Source organism: Alligator sinensis, unplaced genomic scaffold (assembly GCF_000455745.1).
Source record: "Alligator sinensis unplaced genomic scaffold, ASM45574v1 scaffold267_1, whole genome shotgun sequence".
Taxonomy (NCBI): Eukaryota; Metazoa; Chordata; order Crocodylia; family Alligatoridae; genus Alligator; species Alligator sinensis.
Window position 1 is genome coordinate 294,504 of NW_005842100.1, and position 16,388 is coordinate 310,891.

The following is a 16,388-nucleotide window of genomic DNA, read 5'->3' on the forward strand; positions in this document are numbered from 1 at the left end:
GCCCCCGCGCCCGGCCTGGCCGCTGCCCCTGGCGTGGGACCACGCTGCTCCCCTCCGCGCCCGCTGCTCCTCGCTGTGCCAGCCCTAGAAACTTGCGAGAGCCGCGCCTGTGGCTCCGCCGGCACTTCCCCGGCCTGCGCTGGGAGCCGGGGCTGCCTGTGGAGGGAGAAGGATGGAGCTGGCTCCTTTCTTCTCGTTTTCGCAGCCTGGGAAGTGAAAGGAAAGTTGCAATGGAAAGCCCCTAAGAGGAGTGAGTTGGCAGGCAGATGCGGGTTTGCCCTTGCTTTCAGACTGCTGCGATTTATCTTTTTTTTTTTTTTAGCTTCGTTAAGGTGTTGGAGCGGCTAAGTCTTTACAGCAGGAGCTGCTGCTCTTAGGAGCCAGTTTATCAAGCCTCCTGTGGTCATGCCAAAGCCTCTTGGCACATCCCTCTCTGTCCCACAAGACTTGAAAGCTCCCCCTGATTGAATCAATTCTCTTATGCCCATCTCTTCTGATACTTAATGGCTCCTCCTGACTGTCACAGATTAATTTATCATGGTAGAGAAGTAAGGTTGGAAGGGACCTTCCAGAGGTCATCTAGTCTGACCCCCTGCCTGAGGCAGAATTGCCCCAATCCATGGGATCTGTAGCATAATCCCTATCCAGACCATCCCATGCAACCATCATCTGAAGTCTACTTAAGACTGCTGTCAAACCTGATGTATTCTTCCTCCCCCTCCTCGTTTCTGTTGAGTTCCCTCAACTCCCACTGACTTCACGAAAGTGCTCGGTGCCTAAGCAGAGTTGGGGCTTCAGCTGCCTGTCACTTCTTTGAAGGCTTCAAAGCACACTGTAAATATAGTGCTGTGTCATGCCCAGGAAATTTTAATGCAGAAAGTTACTTTTGCCTTAGCTGCATCCAGCAGGCAGTACGGTTTGTGTGTGTCTGTAAAGGTAATTTATCACAGGAAATTATCTTTTCTTGCTTCAAATGAATCGTAGCATTGCAACTCAGATTGATGGTGCAGTTGGCAAGACAGAAAATACGTTTTGGAATGAATGTTCAAATATTGATGAATTTTTTTTCATCTCCAAAAATTATTTAATGTGCTCTGTAGCAGCGGCAGCTGAGGATTACTGTTATATATTCTTACCCCTTTTAAAAGATATCAAGGTTGAGATTTCAAGACCAAGCCAAGAAATTACCATAGACATTAGTATAACTAGGAGTAGGTGAGCAGGGCACCAGTCCTGGGTGCCAACTAGAGAGGGAGCCAGCATGGAGGCTTTCTGGGGAGTCTGTGCCACCCTACTGCAGCAGCTGCTTTTTTAACTGCTGAACTTGCTGTTGCTTGTTGTCACCAGTGATCGCAATCAGTGGCACTTGGCAGCAGGGTGGAGCAGTGGTGGCAGCTGCAGTAATTGGTGGGGGGGGGGGGGGGGGGGCAAGAAAGTGCCCACTGGGTTTGAGAAATGGTAGTCCAGGGTGCAAACCTTACCAGTTATGCCTCTGACCATAGATCCTTAACAGAAGAAAGTCATGCTGTAGAACCTCTAGCTAATTAATATCGGTTTGATTCCTATTTAACATACTTGCACCTGTCTAATAGTGTATGAATATTAATGGTATTACTTCTGACTTACGCCAGACTGAGTGCAATCAAAATTCAGTCTTCTGTTCTAAAAATATCTTATGATTGTAACTGATTCTGCTGGGAATGGTGTATTTCTGCATTGTCTATGCTAGGACTCTATGTAATGGATTACAAACCAGGTATGGAGCAGTTAAAGTGTAATGTGGAAACAGCCATTCCAAGTGTTTTCATACATTTATTACAGTTTTGTGTGCAGTGTCATCTCTGTTGTGACGCAGATTACACAAGAACTGTGCCCTATGTGTGTAGAGTTTAGATGCCGTGCTATAAACCGGTACAGTTTTATGCACCAAGAGTTGCTATTGATGTAAAGTGAAATTCAGCAGAGCTGTACCTGGGATGAATTTTTGCTTTTGTAGATGAAAGGTCTGGCTCTGGAGATTTTTGTGTGGTGGTAAGATGGGACAGAAGGTATTAAGAGCTTACGAAGTCTTGTTCTCCCCTCTCAATTAAGTGTTTTCTTTGAATTTGAATATATCTCTATCTGAATTCATACTGTAAGAAACCAACAGAAGACGGCTGTCATTTTGTATGTTGTTATTTTTGTTGTTGTTGTTGTTGTTATTATTTTACCCCTGCTGGTATGCTAGATCTCTGTTAATTAGGGTTGGTTGGAAAAAATTCCATCAAAACAGTTTTTCTGATAGAAAATGGAGATTTTTGACTAAACTCTTTTTGCAGAAACTGTCTGCTGTTTATTGAAAAAAATTGAATGTTATCAACTTCCCCCCCCAATCAGAAAAAGTATTGATCTTCTAGCCTCTTCTGTGTGCCTTGCATACTTTTAAAGACTCATTTACTTTACTAGATGTGATGCAAAAGAGGCAGGAAAATGGTGAGCAGGAGATGGAAGTGATAGCTTCTTACACAAATCTCTCTTGAATAACTGTATGTCAAAGTAGAAGCTTCTCTCAACAATAACTCACTGGTAAGAGAGACAGTCTAGGCTTCTAGTCTGCATTTTAGTCTTTTGAACCACAAATCCAAACCCCCAGCATGGGCAAGTCAGCTCTTCATCTCCCAAGATGGATGCGTTAATTTTTCATTGAAGGAAATTCAAAGTTCAGGGGCATATCATTTCCATCAGATGAATATGTTAAAGCCACTGCAGTAATAGGAACCTTAGAAATAAACCAAGATTGGCAGGTAAACCCCCACCCCATCTCTACCACCCTTGACTCTGTGGAAAAATATGGTTGTCACCTCTCTACTTCATGCCACCACAAATGAGGAACTGGATGCCTTATTATTCTTTTTGCTCTAAAGGTATACAGTTAATACATATTGGGTGCATCTACGTATGCAGTTACCCCGACTGAATACACTCTGAAATTTTGCATCGGTTAGCTGCTCCCAGGTGCAGCGTTTACACATGCCCAGGATCACAGCTGTTTGAGCCAGGGGGCCTCAAGGGTAAGCCCCAGACTCCCGGTGGTAGCAGCTGAGGGTCTGGCTGGGGCATGAGGGTGCTACAGTGTGGGGCTAGCTGGCAGGCAGCTCTCTCACTCCAGACTCCTGTGCCCCAGCCAGCCTCAGTCACTGTCTACATGCATGTTACAGTGCACCTAATGATTCTGCTATAAGATAGTACTTGTCCCAGACAGTACTATTCTACAGCGGAGTTAACTTATTTACTTCACTCTAATATGGGCATATGTATAGATGGTGATGCTTTACTGTGGAGCTCATTGGTCAGCTCCTGTAGTAAAGTATACATGTCGATTCACCTACTGAAGTTTTACTAACTTTGGCACAGAACCCCACCTTGCTGTGGGACCTCCTAGGGAAGCAGCAGGCAGGGGCAGTTGAGCAGTGCTAATGTCTGGGGAAGAGCTGCAGGGGATCACACAGTATCAAAATGAAAATCACATTAGTCCTCTGGAGTATTCCTGCGGAGATGTTACTTGGTACATACTTCTTTCTCTGAGAGGCAGCAATAATCTGTAAATTACCCTAGTAGAAGCTAAGGGGAATTCTGTGGAGTTTCCCACTGCTTACATGAGGTTTTTCCATATAGCAGAGTGGTCTTTCATGTCTCGTCTATATGGATGTTAAAGATGCCTTCTAACTGTACAGTACAGATTTTTTTTTTTCCTCCAGTCCTTGGTAAAGAAAGAAGAAATTTTGAACATTGTGCTGTATAGTATCTGATAATCTGTCTGTCCATGATGTAGTGGTCTAAAGGTTTAATTTAATTGCTCATCATTGTAGTATCTTAGGCATCTTTACATGTGCTCTGGGGTGGGGTGGTAAGGCTTCTGAATTAAAGCAGCTCTTGGGAGCCACTGTACTTCAAGCACCCACAGTATCTTGTGTATTCAGTGTCCTGTGCTTCAAAATGGTGGTGGGTGCACTTAAGCTAAAGCTCCTTTGAGGAGGATGCTGAATACACCTGATGCTGAGGCTGCTGGAGCATTCTAATTAGAGTACTCCAGCAGGCTCAGTTAATCTAATTAGAGTGGGTGGGAGCAGGCACTGAGTATGTGTATAAGTTCCCTTAGTGTTTTCCATGAAGACTCTAATTTCTCTGAGCCCATAGTTACCCCACTGTACTTGTAATTAAAAGGGGTGGTATGGGGCTTTACATACCTCAGCTGCTACCTGTTCCTGCATTTGCAATTTACTTGTGGCAAGTAAAAGCTAAACTGAAGCGACTTATCCCTGTTTCATTCAGTGGTAAATTTCGCCCGGTTTATTTCTCACCAGGGAGTCGGAGTGGGCACAGCTATAGTTGCAATGGGGCAGCTGATGTCTGGTAAAGCCCTGTCCCCTGTTGATTGTGGGTACATGAAAAGCAATAACTGTGCATATGAAATTGTCTGACTGTAAATGAGGTCAGAACTAGAAGAAATTTAGGACCTGCTAGGGCCAGTTGTTTCCCATCCTGCAGCTCTAACCTGCAAGAGCCCTGACAGACATGCCTACTCCTGCCCATAGTCCCACTGAGAGCAATGGGATAACTGCAGAATTGGGCCCACAGTTTGGGAAGTGCCTTGGGCTCCTCCAGGCTCTAGGTAAATGTAAAATAATATTATTGCCTTATACTTAGAGTTAATGATTCCGTCCTGGTCACGGTCCATCCTGGTCTAATTGCATCCTGGCACCAGCCTTGTTTGAACAACTGTGTTTTTTTGGGGAGGGCAGGAGGGTTAGTTTTGGGCGGGGGTTCTTTCTTTTTGATTCCTCTTCTCACTCGGTTTAGTGATAAAGCAAGGCACGCCTCTCCAATTGCACTCCTCTCTTTGATTTGTATGCTGCTAAACCCCAGAGGCTGCCTGCTTATTGCTGTAACACAGGTGTGGGCAACCTGTAGCAAGAGTGCCAACAAGTGGCATGGGCAGCCTCTGTTTGTGGCATGTAGCAGATCAGGGAGGGGACAGACAGCACAGCAGCTGATAAGGCGGGAGGCAGAAAGCAGAGCAGGAGATCTGGCAGCAGAAGGGAACTGGAGTGGCACTCTGGGAAAGCAGAGGGTTTGTTTGTGACACACTTGCCAAGGAGGCTGCTGTAATGTATCACTATTGGTACCTGTTTGTTTGAATAAAACCATAATTTTTCTTCTGTAAATGATCAAATATGGTCCCCATTATGCCACTGATTGGTTTCACAAAACAACAAACACACACGCTCACACCCCCACATTTAATTTGGAACAGGGGTGTCAACGATGCAGCTTGCAGGCCTGCAGAGCCCCATCATCTGGCCCCCAGTGCTGCTGCCCTTGGGTTCAGAGTTGATCTGCACCTGGCATGTGCCATACTGGCCCCAAGCACAAGGCCCGAGACATATGGCACTTACTCTGGCTGGTTTGGGATATGCACTGCATGTAGCTCCTGCCGGAGTTGGTCCAGAACGTTTGCTGCATGTGTTCTCTTCTCTCTCCCCTCCCCCTTCTCAGCCACTCTGAGGCAGGTGCCAACTGGCTGGAGTGTGCCCCACATGCGGCATGCATCCCAGATCAGGCCTGCACAGGTGCCATGTGGTATGTCATCCTGGACCAGTTGCATGCTGTATGTATTGGATCTGGTATATGCAGGGTGGGGAGGTGCAATCCATGAGGCCAGGCTCACATCACTCATCTGGACCATGGGGCCAGATGACTTTGACATCCTTGATTTAGAAGATCTGAACTCTCCAGTGCTCTCAATAGAATTCTTGGAAACCAGTAGTGTACCATCCCAGCTTGCAAAAGATCTGAGTTCCTTGTTATTAGAGGGAGAGGAGCATGTGATGCTCTGAGGGACTCGCATGTTATTTAAATTGTTCTGGGGTGTTGAGTGCTGGGAGAAATCTTAGAAGCCTGTTTCTTTCACATAACTGTACAGTTCAGTAAGGGCCAGATTCTGACGCATTTAATCACAAAAAGAATAACGACTAGGTCCCATAGAAGTTTTTTCCATTGACTTTGATTGTGGTGGGCCCAGGATTCACCCAGTGAATAGTGTTCTGTCTTTAGTTATTCCTTTAATTTGACTAGGATTCCTTGGGTACAGTGCTGGTTAATGCAGGTAAACGTATCAGGATTCAGCCCAATGTGTGAAGGACTTTCATAGATTGGGAATGTTCTGAGCTAGGTACTGGACTTCCTTTTGTGCCTTGGCTTGTTTAATGAATACTGTAAATATTTTGCAACAATGACTTATTGACCCTATTCCCCCACCCCCAAAGATGAGTAAAATAAGAAAAAACGCAAGGAAGGTGCTGTTCCTGGAAATACTGAAACAAAATTTACAAGGTACTATCCATGGCAACTTCACATAGACGTTCTGACAATTTAAACTTCAATTGCTCTGTCATGACTGTTTCCATTTGGTAGATTGTATAATTTTTTAAAATGTTCTTTTATTGGTTTAAAACTTTAGCTCTCATTAGTGCAGACATTTGCAAAACACCTTATAAATACTGTGGAAGCTTGTGCTGACTTTCATAGTATTAACACTCTATATTATAGACTTAAACCTGTCATGATTGGGCTCAAACCTAATTTTTTCCAAGACATAAAATTTCCATTCACATTAAAATTTTATTTTTTTTCTGTGAGAAGTATAAATAAATATATCAAACAGAAATGCACAATGCAGTTTATAAAAGTATTTATAGGAGTGCTCAAATGTAACCCCTGTATTAATAACTTTCTGTGTTGGGTGGGCATATTTTATGAATGTTTGAATTGTTTCCATTACTTTTTAGCAGTGACAGCATATCTTATTTTAGAATACATGTAACTTTAAAAGCTGTCCAGAGGAGTGGAAGACATCAGATCCATGTTAAGTTTCCCAAAGCCTGTATTTTGTAGCCTGTATTTTGTCAGACTCTATCTGCAGCCAGAGATACTGTATCAAACCCTGTCTTATAAAGCTGTTTCATTTGTCCTTGTGTCATCATAATAGGTTTCCTCTCAAACGTTTAGAGGCTTAAGCATGTGTATTGTGTATCAAGCCGAAGGTAATCTGGAAACACTTTAAGAATACCAGTGGAGAGACATCTGTTCGAATGAGATACAGTTTTCCTTGTAAATGATTTACTTCGTCTAAAGTAGTCGTTTAAGTTCTTATGATTTATTTAAGTATCATTAACTTCTTTTATTATAATAGTTGGGATGCAATTTAAGGGCCTGATTGGCAGGTTATCAAGTAAATAGGAAGTTTCTTGACTTTAAGGAGTATTGGAGTAGACTTCAAGAAGGGAAAACCAGTACAAGCTGAAATATCATTGTGAAAATCGTCAAGATGAGGATAAAGGTGATCAGGGTTCCATAGAGTGTTTTTTAGGTTGCACAGTGCTCTGTTGATTTACAAGGATAAAGCAATTATAAAATGCTTATTCTTATTTACATTGGTGGTGCCTGCTCCTGTACCACTCGCTTATGTGGACAGAATGGATATTACTCATTCTAACATCTATTTTTGGATGTTGGAGGTTTGGTAAATTTTCCTTATTTGTATTCCAGTAACCTAGTCAAAGACCAGGTCCCATTGTTTTAGGCACTATGTGAACACGTTTCCAAAGATGGTTCCTGCCCCAAAGATTTTAGAGTCTGCACAGAAAATGAGGCAGATGGATATAACTGATGAATGGTGAACCTGAGACTGCCCCCCCACCTTACTTCTGCACTGTCTCTAATCCAGGGGTGGGCAATTATTTTGGTTGGAGGGCCGCTTACTGAGTTTTGGCAAGCCGAGGGCTGCATGATGAGCAGCCAGGGGCAGAAAAATATTAATTTTCTAATTTTTTTTTTTTAGGGGCCCTGCGGGCTGGATAGAATGGTTTGGTGGGCCACATCTGGCCCATGGACTGCATTTTGCCCACCCCTGCTCTAATCTATCCCCCAAAACACCAGTGGAACCTCTGGTTATTCTTCAGCCCTCTGCTTGGGCTCTCTGGGTTTAACCAGGGGAGGATGCAATGTGTCCTTTTTTTAATTGCTTGTTTACTTTGGCATCTGAAACCAGCTTAAGGAATAAGTCAAGACTGCTGCAGTCACAGTTGCTCTTGTACACTTTCTAATTTTCTACCCAAACAGTCTTAATATCCTCTGTTTCCAAAGCCTGGCTTTGGAAAAAGCCTGGGTTTTTGGATCTTCACTCTGTTTTGTAAACTGTTAGTTTTTAACTTAATGCAAACGACTGTAGAGACTTAGTTGGAATACAATGTGCCGATTCCCCCTGATTATAAACACAACTGCCACCCCAGTTCCCAATAGCTTGGAAAAGCTGCACTATTTAAAACGTGGGCAGCAGTCAATTCAGTGAATGCAGACATAAATCCTTGAATTGTTTGTGATTTTTTAAATAGAACTAGTAATTGATGACAATCATTGGAGTGAAATCCGCTACAGTTGTATAGAGGTTTCATAATTGGCATCTATGTGAGTGGAGTGCAGAGGAGGTAGGGGAAGTGGGATCTATGCTCCTCTCAAGCTGCTGTGCTGCTCTCTAACATTTCCATGCTAATTGCAGTGCATGCTGGGCCACTTGAGCTATGGAAATGTGGAGGTTTTTCTCTTGCCTTCTTTGATATTTTGTTCAGTTGGGGCTGGAGCCCCTTCTGCAAGGTATAAAGGCTTATAAGCAAGTGCTGAGAGAATTATTTGGACCTCTCGCTTACACTTCACATAAACAGGGTGTAGGTGAATCTCGTCATCTGAGCAGGTGAGGACTAGATTCTGAGACCTTTGTTACAGGACTTCGCTTCTCAGCCTTTTGGCTAAGATCAAGCATGACTGGCTTCCAGGCCTGGGACTTGCACATAGGATGCCTGCCTGGATGTGGGCAATATCTGAACTCAGGGCTATGGGTCTGGGAGGTAGGTTTCTGGCCCAGTTGAAATTATATGGCCCATGGATAGCTACAGACATGGTTATTTGATTTGGAAACTGGAAATATTTTTTAAAAATGTATATATAAAGATGATATGTTTGTTCCATGACTAGGTCCCCTGATTGAAATAGGAGTGAATATAATTCTCCTGATCTGCTGACTTGCAAATGATTTGCTTGGATGCAAAGTTCAAGGAGATTTTACTGTATTAGAATAAAAAACTCCTGTCCTTAACTTATTCATATGAAAATAACTTACAATATTTGGTTTTACCTTTAACTATTTATTTTTGTATAGTTAAAATATAAATTAAATAGTTTTATAAAACTATATATATGTCTGTATTAAAATAAATAGTTAAAAGTAAATATTGCATTTTGCTCCATTTCTGGCAACGAAAATGGGCTACTGGTTCTCCTTTAGTTAATTTTGTGTATTGGTTGTTATGCTGTATATATGTGGCAGCATAATGTAAGCAGTAGAGAGAAATATTCCTTAAAAACGTTAAATATTCACTAAGAACTTTACAAGAAATTCAATGCCATTTTTTAAAATTCATTTAATTAATTTAGTTAAAAATGACAACATTTTTCCATGGGCGGGGGAATCTCATGTAAACAGTTTTTCAGTGAAATTTGAAGTAAATTGTCAGCCTTCTTGCAACATTTCAGAAATTGCAGGTTCTGCTTGTGTTCTTCCCCTTCTCCTTTCCTTTTTTATTTTCTTTTAGTTTTGAGTAGTCCAACTGTGCCTACCCTCAAGGGATACACTTCTTCACAAGGGCTGCTAAAAAAACAAACAACCAAACCACCCAACAAAGTAGTGGGTGCTTCATTATTTCAAGGTACTGTTTTATTACACTGTTTTAAGTGGGGCCTTCTCATTTTACTGTTTGAAAGAAATTTTGAGCTACATTTCAACTAGTTCTTCTCTGTCTACTCGGGAACAGTAAAGGCATTATAAAATCTTTCAAACTAAGAAATAGGAAAACGGTTTTACAAAGTGTATTACCTTATGAAAAATGAGAGAGAGGCTACTTTGAAAAACACTTTAATTGAGTTCTAGACATAGAAGGATAAATTCACATCCTTCAGTCCTCACCCATCAATCACTGAGGCTGTAGTTTCACACTCACATGGAGGAACTTGGCAGTGAGAACTGGGGGAAATGGACAATGCAAACAATACACTTGAGCAGAATGTCTTATTGTAGTGTGATTCCACTGGTATATTTTAGGAGACAACTGAATCCAAAGCACAGCATAAAGGAGCTCAGCTTGCGGTTGTGGAAGAGACGGCATAAGCCCTAATCCTGCATATGCTTATGCTTGCACTTCCATTTTATTTCTATAGATAGCCACATTGAAATCAAAGTGGACTATTTATGCAACTGAAGTTATGGGTGGAGGGTGGGATTTTGGCTTCGTCATTCCTCCAGGGTAAGTGTTTAGTCTTTCTCAGCTGCACTGGTTTTGCAATGCAACTGCTTCTCTTTTGAACCTGGTGCACAGGCTGGCAATCATTGTCTGCGGCTGAAAGATGCTTCCCTTGGAAATCTTAATATCAAAAGATTGCATCTTTTTATGTCACTTGTCTGGGCTGTGGGAGACTATCGTTTTTAATTGTAGAGTCCATACAAGGAATAAAAGACTCTGTTGGGTTTCACTCCATTTCTCAAGCACATTGTGTTCGGTACAAAGCAGAGAACTCTGGTGTGTGTGTTTAAAGCCAGCATTTGCTATTCATTTATAAAAAGGGTCTGATACTGGAGTTTAAAATATACGATTCTAAAACAATAAAAATAGTCGGTTTTAGAAAGGGGTAACTCTTCAAGGGTCTTAATTCCTTTAACAGATGGTATTCTTTTGTGGTTGGTAATTCGCATACTTTTCTGCTAACAAATGGATTTGGTAAGGTGGGCAGAAAGCATTTACTGTGTTAAAATGGCTAACTTGTAGGGATTTTCAGATTATGGGAGGTAGAGGTGTAATTAATCAGGTATTTATAATTGGATTCCTCAGATAATCTCTGCTTATAATGCCTTATCTTAAAACAAAGAGCTTTAGGTAGTCAAAATCCTTTAAATGCTATTTGCATTATTGGGCTTAAATTTATTAATATGCAATTAGATCAAGATTCTGGCTGTATTATTTTAGTAACCTGAAATGGAATTGCACGTTCTGCATATACACTGTAGTACAGGAGTTGACTATGCGCTCTTTTGGTAATCTGTAATAAAACAGGTTGGAAGCAAGAGAGGAGAATTTTATATCAGCTGAGGGAGAAAGTAAAACATCTTAAATATTAAGTGTGATAGAGATGATAATATACGTGCTTTGAGTCTTAAATATAAAGTTGATAAAGCCAGTCCCTTTTTAGCCTTAGTTATGCTTGACTAGTTTTTGAAAATGGTATTAGGCTTGCATCTTCTAGGTGGGGATCAAAGTCTTTCTCAGCTGCACTGGTTTTGCAGTGCAACAGAGTGTGTTATGAGTCTGGACAGTGTGTGTGTGTGCATGTGTTGGTGGGGGCGTGGAAAAGGGCAACATGGCTGTTTCCCAAATCAGTGCATATATAGGTTACAAAATCAACGTCACTGTTAAGACATGGGCTCTGAACATTGCCATGTTGGTTTTACTACCCTCTTGCATAACTAAATCCTACGGGGAGTGGAAATTAGGCCTGTGCAAAGTGGCTAGTATTTGCTTTGGATTCAGCTGATTCGGGGAACAGAGATTTGATTCGGTGATTCAAATCACTGTTCTGATTCAATTCTGCTGGATCTGACTTAGGGATTCAGCAACAATCGAATCTTCGAATCGGCCAGGCCCATCCACCCCACCCCCACCAGCCCCAGCTCCCAGCACTTGTGGAGGGGAGCCCTGGCTCAGCAGGTGCTGCCAGGCAGGGGGCAATCCCTGCTGCCCCACCTTGCATGTGGGGCTCTGCACGTGCCCCGCATGGGCCAGCTCCAGCCCTTTAAGAGAAAAAGAATCTGAAGAAACCTCAGGACTTGCCACTCCTGCCAGTGGGGGGGAAATCCCTGCTGCCCTGCACCATGTGGGGGGATCTGCATGAGCCTCCAAGGCAGCACCAGGAACAGAGAGTCCCCCGGGCTTTTCTTGGCTTTTTTTTTTTCTTTTTCTTAAAGGGCTGGAGCCCCAGCAGGCAGGGGGGTGGTGGGGGAAGGGGTCGATTGGGCTTATGCGAAGCTCCCCATGCAGTGGGGGGCAGTGGGAATCACTCCCCACCCATTAGTACCCAGTGAGTACCGGGGCCTTTTTTTAAAGTACGAGGAAGGAGCAACCATGGCGGGGGGGGGGCTGGCAGGGGTCCCCCCATGGTCTCCTCCCCGTTCCCCCAACCCCGCTCTCCTGTGCCTAGTACTAATAAGTTCAGTCAGCTGCAGCTCCATGCTGCAGCCACCAGGGACTGACTGAATCATCAAAGCTCTCCAAATCTCTCCAAAGATTTGGAGAGCTTTGAATTGGTTCAGACCTTTAGATTGGTCCCCTGATTCGATTCAAATTCAGAGATTTGGCTACCGAATCTCCTCCAAATCGAATCTCCTCCAAATCGAATCACCAACTGAAGTTTCACACAGCCCTGACTAGGTAGGAAGCCAAGCCAGTCTAGTACCTTTCAGATGCTGTTCCTCAGGCAGAAACAGCTCACAAAAAGCACAGAAAGGTTGTAGACAGGCCACTTGGATTCCAGATGGACCCAGGGGAGGTGCTGCCAGGCCCAGGGTCAGTGAGGACCTAGTTAGGGAACTTCTGGAGGAACTAGATATGTTCAAATCAGCAGGTCCTGATGATCTCCACCCCAGAGTGCTTGGGGAACTGGCAGAGGTCATTGCAGGACCCATTGTACAGCTGTATGAGTACTCGTGGTGCTCTGGTGAGGTGCCTGACAACTGGAAAAGGGCTAGTGTGGTCCCCATGTTCAAAAAAGGGAGGAAAGAGGACCCAGGAAACTATAGGCCCGTTAGTCTTACCTCGGTCTTAGGAAAGCTCTTTGAGAAAATTATCCAGGAGCACATCTGCAAGGGGCCAGCAGGGGAGTTTATGCTTGGGGGCAATAAACATGGGTTCATTAGAGGCAGGTCCTGCCAGACCAACTTGGTGGCCTTCTATGACCAGATCATAAAAGCCTTGGACGCAGGTGTCACAGCGGATGTAGTCTTTCTGGCATTCAGGAAGGCCTTCAACACTGTCTATCACCCCATCCTCATTAAAAAATTAGGCATCCGTGGTGTTGATGCTGACACAGTAAGATGGGTTGCAAATTGGCTGGAGGGCCGCACCCAGAGAGTGCTGGTGGATGGATCTTTTTTGACCTGGAGAGATGTGGGCAGTGGGGTTCCCCAGGGCTCAGTCCTCGGGCCCGCACTGTTTAGTATCTTCATCGGTGATTTGGATGAGGGGGTGAAAAGCACCTTGTTCAAGTTCGCAGGTGACACGGAGATGTGGGGAGAAGTGAGCACGCTAGAAGAGAGGGACAGGCTACAACTAGATCTCGACAGGTTACAGAGGTGGGCGGATAAGAATAGGGTGGGTTTCAATACGGACAAGTCCAAGGTGTTGCACCTGGGGAGGAAGAACCAGCAGCATACCTACAGGCTGGGGAACTCCCTTCTCATCAGCACAGAGGCAGAGAAGGATCTTGGAATCATTGGCGGTCCATGTTCATCTTGGAATCAATAATGTGGGGATGTGGTCAGGAAGGCTAATTGCACCTTGTCATGCATCCATAGATACATCACGAGCAGGCCCAAGGAGGTGATCTTCCCCCTTTATGCAACATTGGTCAGGCTGCAGTTGGAGTACTGCTTCCAGTTCTGGGCACCGCCGCACTTCAGGAGAGATGTGGACAGCATCGAAAGTGTCCAGAGGAGGGCCACTCACGTGATCAGGGGGCAGCAGGGCAGGCCCTACGAAGAGAGGCTATGGGACCTGAACCTGTTCCGTCTCCACAAGAGAAGGCTGAGAGGGGATCTGGTGGCCGTCTACAAACTTGCCAAGGGGGACTGGCAGGCAGTGGGAGAGTCCCTGTTCCCCCGAGCACTACCAGGGGTAACGAGGAACAACGGCCATAAATTGACTGAGAGTAGATTCAAGCTAGACATCAGGAGGCACTACTTCACTGTTAGGGTGGGTAGGAGCTAGAACCAACTTCCAAGGGAAGTGGTGCTCACTCCTACCCTGGGGGTCTTCAAAAGGAGGCTAGACAGCCACCTAGCTGGGGTCATTTGACGGGTCGGACTAGATCTGCTTAGGTCCCTTCCGACCCTACCAACTGTGAAACTATGAATTTGGACCTGATTCGATTCGGATTCGGCCACCGAATCGGACTGAATCTCCTCCGAATGGAATAGCCACCCGAAGCTTTGCACAGCCATAGGGGAAATAATTTACTGGGGCTTGAGCAAAGGTCTGTTGCCAGTGTAGGGGCAATTATGTAGAACATTCTTGTTGATCTCTGTCCTGCCCATCCTTTCACCCAGTCCTCCCAAACTGATCCCTTTTGTGTATCTGGGGAGTCATAACTGGGGTGAAACTATGCTGTAGCTGGCTGTTGGGTACGGTGTATGCTTTTTTGGCAGGCACCCATGCACAGTGTCAGCCAGGTCTTTAATTTTTTTTTATGTCTGTTATGAAAGGGCTACATTGAGTAGGTTGAATTTGTTGGAGTGTTGATTGCCTATGGTGTGATAGGGTGCCCAGAGCAGTTGACCTGGGGTGGAGGAGGGAGGGGGAACTCTCCCATTGATGCAGGCCTTTAGGGACAGAAAAGATATATAACATGGCGTGCACGTTCTGCAGTGATGCATCTATGGCACGCTCAAGCCCAATTCAGTAATGTTTTGCATTGTAAATCTGTTAAAATTTCCCCGACCTTACCTTAGTATACTGATTCTGTGAGCAGAATTTTAACAGGAACCAGAATTTGCCCCTTTGTGCCGCCGCCGCCCCACCCCCCCAGAATAATAGCATTGCTTTTTCTCCTCTCTCCAATCTTGTTTAATTTGTTTTCAGTGACATGCTTGTTATTAGATTCCTTCTGCACTAAAGTGAATGGTAGTTTTATCACAGTGGTACATGTTTAAAGTATTGAAAATTGTACTATCTTTTTTTCATTTGAAATAACTCTGACAGACTGATTATATATGACTGTTATCACATGGGCCATCAATGTTATCAAAGCATACTGCTCCTACCATAAAGTTTCATTATCCTAGACAGAGAAGATATCAGTGTTTCTGACATGACAGCAATAATTTTAATTGCATTTTAGTAAAAATGTTAACCCCCCCCCCACCCCAAATGTTGGCTATTTTAAAATATTAAAAAGGTGAAAATGGATAACGTAAGACAGACATGACTTAATTCAAATGAGGTTTCCTACTTGGCAGTCTTGTTCGTGTTTTAAAAACCAAAATAGGACCTACTTTTTGGGTGGGTCCTTCAACATTTTGTTTTATGCTTTCTAAACATTTTGCTAAAACGTTCCAGAATGGGGAAGGAAGACTTTGGGGGAGGGGAAATGTGTGATGCCATGTGTTAGTAATGGCACAGTTAGCAAAACACAAATATACACAGGGACTTTGTGTCTAAACAGTTAGCAGTGTACCAAATGTATGAGTGAGTTCAGTCTTGATGACTTATAGCCTCCTCTATCTCAAGAATTCCATAACTGATGTGGTAACATGTTACTGTGAGAACTCTTTTGTGTCCCTTTCCCTTTTTCTGTCTGACTGGGAATTGGCTGTAATTCTTGCTTGTCCAAACTAGCCTGGATTATTACTAGTCACCAGTCTCTCTGTTGGTTTTACTTCTCACTTTTTTTGTCAGTGACCTTTATGCACTTGTATGCCTCTGCCTTTGCTGGGGCAGGGTGTTAGAACACAGCAAGGGTGTCTTGTTCAACACATCCGTTCCAGGCATCGAATCTCTTCATTGGATCATTTTCTCAAATCAGTTCTGCTGTTTCAAAATAATTTCTGCCTAGGGTATTTCCATAACATACCAGGAGCTGGGAAACATTGGTGAATGCAAAGCAATGCAGGCATTTCATTTATCATCATCCTCCAGTCCATTCCTTTTGTATAATTGCTGCAACTGACTGCTGTCAACAGAATAGCCAGTTTTTACATGATACAGCTCTTAAATACTGTCCTCCTAGATAGAAGTAAGAGTCCTAGAAAGCCTCGGTGGTGGTCTTGCCCAAATGGAGAACAGAATCTGGCCCTCTTATGATGATCATCTTTATCAGCACATCTGAAACCATTTTACACAGGAAGCAAGCATCATTATCCCCATTTTTACAGACTGGGAAACTGAGAAAGTGAAATGATATGAAACTCCTGAGCCCTAGTGATTAAGGCAGGTACCTCCAAGCCCTAGGGATCATACCTGCCTTGATCCCTAGGG